The following is a 7,900-nucleotide window of genomic DNA, read 5'->3' on the forward strand; positions in this document are numbered from 1 at the left end:
GACAGGAACATGCAGATGGGGTCAACAACCTCCCTTATCCATAGCAAGAATTCTTTAGATACAGGTCTCCTCCTGCTCGCCCAACCAGCCCGTGTCCTCAAAGCTCCAGGAAGTCCTTCCACACTTCACAGAATCTGCTGAGGGCCTCAGCCACCCCAGCCTAAGCTCTTGCTTATTGTGTGACTTTTCCTGGGGAGATGCACACATGTCTTTTCACTTTGGATAGGGCACTGACAGTGGATCAAAAAGCAACTCCACTCAATTCTAGCTTAGCGAATCAGGGAGTCTATTTGGAGTTACTCACAGAGAAAGGATGAAGGAGCTCTTTACAGAAGCATGGTGACTTACAGGCTGCTGTACTGAAAAGCTCACTCCAGCATGGATGACAGCTACATTCCTGGAATTCCATCAGGATGTTTCACTGTTCAGTCACTCTTCTCACCAGCAATTGTTGCCTACATAACCATGGGGAGACCCGGTGTGAACCTTGTCAAGTTTCAGGAGCTTCCTAAGACTTGTGAGTTGATTGGCTTCCTGAGACTTGGAAGTGTACTGACTGCCCCAGTTTTAGCATCCCTCCAGGAAAGTATATTTCAACTAGAAAGGCATCAAAGAAAATCACTATGTAACAAGCTACTCTGTCCTTCCTGTGTAGCAAGGCTCACTTTGTTCCAAGTGTCCATCCTGGCCTTGGCCTTGCTTCAACTTAGAGAACAGAACCAGTCCAGAGAAGCCCTGCTTCTGTGCCCTACATGCCAGATGCACACTGCTCTGAGGCTACAGACATTTCCCAGTTGCCAGGGTCCTACTGTTGAGCCTGGAGATGCTCTCCTCAACCCTAAAGAGCCTGCCTTCCTTTGTGATTCTAACATCTGTAACACTTTCCCTGCATCCCAGAACCCTCCCCTCCAAATTCCTCCTGTTTCATTACTAGTGTACACATAACGTGAAACATTCAGCTGTCTTCATCGTTTTCCATATTAGCTGACAGCCGGCTCCCACATGCCTGGGGGACACTGTACCTCCTGTGTACCCTCTGCCATTCCAAAGTAACTACCTCAAATAAAGTCCAGTTGTTGAAAACCTATGGTATCGGGGCCTCCACATCCCTGTCTCCTGGGTCCTGCCAGGCTGACTGGAGGTTCACTCATGTCCCAGCAGACATGAGGCTCAGGGAAGGACCCTACTAAACGTGGACCCAATCTTTGCACTATTATATGTGAGTGGGAGGCCTCCATTTCCCCCTGTGCTGTCCAGAAAATTATATGATGCCCATCCTAGAGCAGATGGAGCTGATCCAAACACCAGCTCTGCAGCTCTGAGTGAGTAACCTAACCTCTCTGAGCCTCAGTTTCTCATCTGTGATGAAGCAGAAATGATGCAACTAACAGCTCAGCGATGTGGCCAGGAGTCAAGAACACTGTAACAATGAGGGCCGCTGACACCCAACAAGTCCTGCTGTGTGCCTAGCACCGATCCAGGTCCCTCCCTGTAGCCCTTACCCACTTAAACATAGGGAATGAAAGGGCCAAAGGTGAGGGGTCTCCCCCAAGGTCAAGAAAGGGACAGTGCAAGAAGAAAACCAAATGTAAGTATCCTGAGTCCAGTGCCTTCCATATTCTGCATTCCTGCCCATTTCACACCCCCACTTGGTCTTGAATGTGGGTATCAGAGACTTGAAGCTTTGCAGTATCCAAGCCCCAGTGTTCAAGTGTTGGGCATCAGGAGGGAAGGGAGGGCACCACCAATCACGTCTAAAACAGATCCCAAATAAGAAGTCCCAAGCTGGAGGGAAATGCCCTGTCTCCCAGAGCCTTACTCTTGAAAGCTAGTTTTTTGGTTTTTATTCAACTGCAAACCAAACTGACTGGGGCGGGGGGGGGGGGGGAGCAGTGGTTCGAGACAGGGCTTCTCTGTGTAGTCCTGGTTGTTCTGGAACTTGCTCTGTAGACTAGGCTGGCCTCAAACTCATAGAGATCTTCCTGCCTCTGCCTCCCAAGTACTGGGATTAAAGGCGTGCGCCGCCACCACCATGTGGCCTCCAAACTGACTTTCTTCTAAAAGGAAAGACAGAGTAAATCAGTTTCTAGTAAGAAATTCCAATGCATCTTCTGTAGTTTAGTGTAGTTGGTTGTTTTTAACTCTTTACTCTTTGGGTATCTGCCAACCAGCTCCAAATAAATATGTGGAGACTTATTCTTTCTTATGAATGCCTAGCCTTAGCATGGCTTGTTTCTAGATAGCTTTCCTAACTTAAATTATCCCATTTCTCTTCTATACTTTACCTCTGAGATTTTTATCTTTCCCTATGATAGATATAGTTCTTTACTTCTTACTCCATAGTTGGCCCCAGTGTCTTGCTCGCTTCCTTTTCTCACTTTTCTCTCTTCACTCTGCTTCTATTTATTCCCTCTACTTGGAGGTCCCACCTATTTCTCTCACCTGCCCAGCTATTGGACATTCAGCTCTTTATTAGACCAATCAAGTATTTTAGGCAGGCAAGGTATCACAGCTTCACAGAGTTAAAAAAAAGTTCGACAGAAAAGAATGCAGCATATTTTTGCATAATTAAACAAATGTTTCACAGCATAAATGAATGTAATACATCTTTAATATTCTACAGAAATTTAGCCCAAATAGAGCTTGATCAAACTAGCCATATTGCCTTGGAATATTATGTCTATAAATTTAAATTTGTAAATGCCTCTAATATTTAGATTACCCCTAATATTTGGTCCAAAACCCTGTTGGTTATATTGAGGTACTCTTTCTGGGTCTTGCACTTTGAGTGGTGAAATTTTGTCCTTTGCATGACCATTTGCGGGAAGTATCAATTATTTCCATCTTGCAGATAAGGAGGCTGACACAGGAAGTTAAATGTAAAAATAGGAAGTGAGGATTGAACGCAGACCCCTGCTCTTTGGCTCTGTAGATGTACCTTCACAGGACTCTGTAGGAGGCTACTGGCCTTCAGAGGAACAGTGGTGAACCTCCCTCCTCTGGCTAGAGTGGCTTCCATCCTAGGAAGTGGTACCACAGACTACTGAGCCATTAAATCACCATGACAACTTTGGGGAGTCCTTTTCCTCCTCTCTATTAAAACAGAATACACAGTATCTCCTGGGATTCTTCTGGGGAAGGAAGCAGTGATAAACCTGAAGAAGTGACACCCAGGGGCTAGAATTATTTTTCTCCAACAACCACACCCCCAACCCAGTGTGAAGTGAGGGTTACACGGCAGGAGCTCACAGATTGCTCACTAGCGGCAAAGGAAAGCCTAACTCTTACAGCACACTGGTGATGGATGTCTACGGGGATGGGATGGTAGGTGAAATTCCTGGTGCTGTGTTTCCTGGCTGTACGAAGCCCTGACCTAGGAGCAGAATCACTGAAGCTTACCTGGGAGAGAGGTAAACCTGCCCACACTGTGCTTCAAAACATGTTCTGCTTTTAGAAAGCTAAACTCTGTATGAGCAGAGAAAGGAGGGTGTTAAGAAACAAGGAGCAGCTCCCCAGTTGCACCATCAAGATCATGGGTCTGGAAGGCTGTGGTGGTGCATGCCTGTAATCCCAGCACTTGTGAGACCGCAGACCAAAGCAGGAGGCAGGAGTTCAAGATCATCCTCAGCTATGTATAGTAGGATCACAACTAGCGTGGGCTACAACATCAGGAGAGAGAGAGAGAGAGAGAGAGAGAGAGAGAGAGAGAGAGAGAGAGAGAGACAGACAGACAGACACACAGAGAGACACAGAGAGAGACACAGAGAGAGACAGAGAGAGAGACTAGGAGAATGAGAAAGAATGAGAAGGAAGGAGAAGGAAGGAAAAGGGAAGGAAAAATCAATAAAAAAGATAAAATAGTGGTCAGGTAGAGAGAAAGCTGGTAACATTTTTATGCATTTGTTTGACGCATTGGGGTGGACCTTGTGCATATTAGGTAAATGCTCTAACACTGAGCCACACCCCCAGCTTCAAACTGTACTTTTTGAAAGGACGAGGATATGAACACCCTTCTTTGTTCTCAGAATCTGGGATGTCATCTGAATCCTGCCTGCTCACCTGCCCCACCTCGAGCAGTTTAAAATCATTAGAGATGCCCAGGCCAGGGTGAGGAGTCTGTTTCTGGCTTGCGATGTGAGAGTCTGCTGAAGGTCCAGATCCCCACTCTGATTCCTGCCCCTGTCCATTTCCTGTCCTTTTTGGCCCCATATTACAAATGAGAAATAGGAGAGGCTAGAGGGTGAGGTCATCAGGACCTGCTTGCCAGATCCTTCTTCTCCAGCATCCTTCTCAGCCTGCCCACCTTATCCCAGCCCTCTCCCCCTTCCTGCTGGACAGATTTCTTTCTATGCTTTCTCCCTAAGTTCTGAGTGCCCTGTTCCTCATTAACAAGGCTTCGGGTATTTTTGTCTCTCGGAGTACTGTATTCTAGTGCCAGCAAATAACTTTAAATAGAAAAAATATGCCCAAAATTAGACTGGAAAACAGAAAATAAATAGAAAGGGGTTGGGTTGAATGTCAGTCTGCACCACAGACAGAGAAGGGAATGTAATTAACCACCTCAGAGTACCTGGCTTCCAATCAGGGAAACGGGGAGTGGACACGCCATTCAGGGACCATAGGGCAGGCCCAGGTGGCTGGCAGACAAGGGTGAAAGGAAGGCAGAGGACGATGGAGTTTAGAAGGCTTCATGGAGCCTGACCTAGAGGGCTATTCAGTCAAGAGTATTAATTAAGGCTGGGGAGTTGGGAAGGTCACACTTCAGCTGTGATTATTGTCGTGTCTACCTCCTAGAGTTCGATGGGGTTCTGTAGACATGATGTGTGGCCTGCTTAGACCATCTAAGTGCCCATTGCCGAGTGGAATTACAGGTTCACTCATTACTTGGATGTGGGGATAGAGTTAAGGGATTCTGTCTGAGTCCTCAATTGACCATTCTCATTGAAGACTCATTTAATAACATGCAGTTGTGCCTTTTTTTCTGTACAGTTTTAAGAGAATCTCTCTCTTTCCCTCTACTGCTGATCCAACTGTTCACAGCTGCAGTGTGACTTTTCTGAAGGCCCAACTTAGACCACAGGATTCCTAGCTCCCACACTCCCTACCCTCAGTCGTGGGCTAAGTTCTCCTGGACAGCCTCCAAATGAAGGCCTCCAAATTCTATTGTCCTTCATTGTCCCATGATGGCTCTTCCTGGTTGGCAGCTTCACTAGGTCTGCAATCAACTAAGAGACATGTCTCTGTTAGTCTGTAAAGGTGTTTTCTAGAAACATTAACTAAGGATGAAGACCCTTTCCTGAGGGGACACCATCTTCTATCTCTGGCCCATATATAAAGAGGTTCCACGGAGAAGCTTTTGTGTTTGCCTACCTGCTTCTACTTCCTGCTGGTGAGTGCATATACTCTGTATCTGCCACTGATACTGCCATCCTTTGTTGACATCAGAACATAGCTTCTTCTGCTTTTCAGCATGTACTGAAGACCACTGGCTCTCCAAGAATCCTCCAGCACAAAATTGGAACTGCTGAGGCTTCCAGCTTTGTAGATTGAGCAGCTGCCAGGCTCTCAGCTTTTCCATGGGAAGACAGCCATTTTTGGACTACCCACTCCACGCTGTACAAAACAATGGAATAAGTCTCCCTTTAATATAGATTGCTTCTATTGGTTCTTTTCCCATAGACTATTAGTCAACTTCCTTTCATCCCTGCTTGCCAGCTATGTACTCCATCTCTCTTGGTCCCTAAATGGCACCAGCCTCTTTCAGGTTCCTCCTCACTGGCAGCCAGGTGAGGGGAAGTGGCTAGTCTTATTCTATAATAGTTTTCCCATTATGTGTCTCCATAGATCATCCCTTACATACCCCTTGGCTATTTTTATTTTGCCCAACCCAGCACTCCCACAACACACAGAGGATGTCTCTAAACATACACAGATCTTTGGAGACCACACACAGGTGTTTTTTTGTGTATATAATCTGAATTTGCTGACATCATCCTTAGTGAAGGTCCTGGGCTTACACTGGTTGTACTCAGTTGATAAGATATAGCAGGGTTTTTTTTGTTGTTTATTTTTTCTGACTGCAAAATTCAAAATGAGGCTCAAGGTATTCATCTAAACCAGAGAATGCAGACTAAGTGTTGAGGCTATTGTTGAATGTAAAACAGACTATGAAATCAAATAAGCCTTGGAAAAAGACTGAGAAGCCCTGGGGCACAGATAATGCTAAAGTATTAAGGTCATACAACATCAAAGCAGATTGGGTGTTGAAGCACACAGCTCTGAATAGTCATGACATGGACAATGGTCTTTTGCACTGCTTAGAGGGCTCTTCTCTGGATGTAGCAAGGAAGAAATTGTTCAGTTCTTTTCAGGGCTGGAAATTATGCCAAATGAAAAACATTGCAGGTGGACTTCCAGATGGCGAGTACAGGGAAGCTTCACTGAAAAGGCTCTAATGAAACACAAGGAAAGAATATGACATTGGTATATCAAAATATTTAAGAGTGGTTGAGCTGAAGTTAGATCTCACTATGGTCTACTACGAGAACTTATGGCCATGCAGCAGCCTATGACAGACCTGTGACAGACCTGTGGGTGGCAGAGAGAATAACAGCATTGGCAGAGGACCTGGCTGTGAGAGATGAGATGGGGTGCTTGTAGTGGAGGTGACAGAGGTTATGTTGATTATAATGACTATAATGATAGCTATGGGTTTGGTTCAGATAGATTTGGAAGAGGCCTCAATTATTGTTTTTCATGAATGTCTGACCACAGATATGGGGATGGACATTTTACTTTCCAGAGCACAACACTGGACACTATGTATACATCACCTTACAAAGAACTACTGAGAATGTCATTCACATTTTCACCACTCAATCCTGTGACAGTACATATTAAGATTGGGCCCAGTGGTATATTGACTGGTGAAGCTGCTGTTGAGTTTGAAAACAATGAAGATGCTGATGTAGCTATGTTAAAAGACAAAGCAAATATGCAGCACAGATATGTATAACTCTAATTGAATTCTACAACAGGAGCAAGCAGTGGTGCTTACAGTAGCCAAATGCTAGGAGGCAAGGGTTTGTCAAACCAGTCCAGTTAAGATGGCTTAGCCAGACAGCATCTGAATAGTATGGAGGTAGCTAAGGCAGTCAGAGCAACATCAGTGAATATGACCAAGCTTTACAGGAAAACTCTATTAATTTTTATTCAAACATTGCTCAAGTAGCCAAGGAACAGTGAATAGTACTACTACAATAGGAAGCTGTGCACTATGCTCATGAATGGAATGAGAGGGATGTCTAGCATGTCAGTGTGAGTGGCAGGTAAATAGAGAATGTAATTGATTTTTATCATTGACTTTCAGTATTTTTTTTAAAAGAAAGGAAACCCTGGGCTTACTTTAACAGCTTTTTCAATTCAGCCCTGTGATTTATGTCTACTCTCTTAAATGAACATTAGGGTCACTTAAAGGGCTAAGGTTCAAAATTGTTGGACGTATCAGTCATCTAGGATGATGATACTGTGAAGCTGAGTGAACTATAGTTGTTAAACAATTTGGGCTGGGCAGTGGTGGTGCACACCTTTAATCACAGCACTTGGGAGACAAAGGGAGGCAGGTCTCTGTGAGTTTGAAGGCAGCCTCATCTACAGAGTGAATTTCAGGACAGCCAGGACTATAACACAGAGAAACCCTGTTTCAAAAACAACAACAAACAAAAGCAAAAATTAATTCCTGTGAACTTTGGATCAAAATGTAGAATTTTTAGCTCCTTCTCCAGCACATGTCTGCCTGCACACTGCCATACTCTCAGCCACCATGCTCCCTGCCATGCTGATAATGGACTAAACCGGACTAAACCTCTGAAACTATAAGCCACCCTGTCAATTAAATGCT

The 7,900-nt window shown here is 44.9% G+C and overlaps 1 pseudogene; it reads left to right on the forward strand.

The window, feature by feature from the left end:
* The first annotated feature begins 465 nt into the window (after positions 1 to 465).
* On the forward strand, positions 466 to 7,105 carry LOC100767454 (annotated as a pseudogene).
* Positions 7,106 to 7,900: the final 795 nt, after the last annotated feature.

The sequence above is a fragment of the Cricetulus griseus genome, chromosome 6 (genome assembly GCF_003668045.3).
Source record: "Cricetulus griseus strain 17A/GY chromosome 6, alternate assembly CriGri-PICRH-1.0, whole genome shotgun sequence".
In the NCBI taxonomy this organism is placed as follows: domain Eukaryota; kingdom Metazoa; phylum Chordata; class Mammalia; order Rodentia; family Cricetidae; genus Cricetulus; species Cricetulus griseus.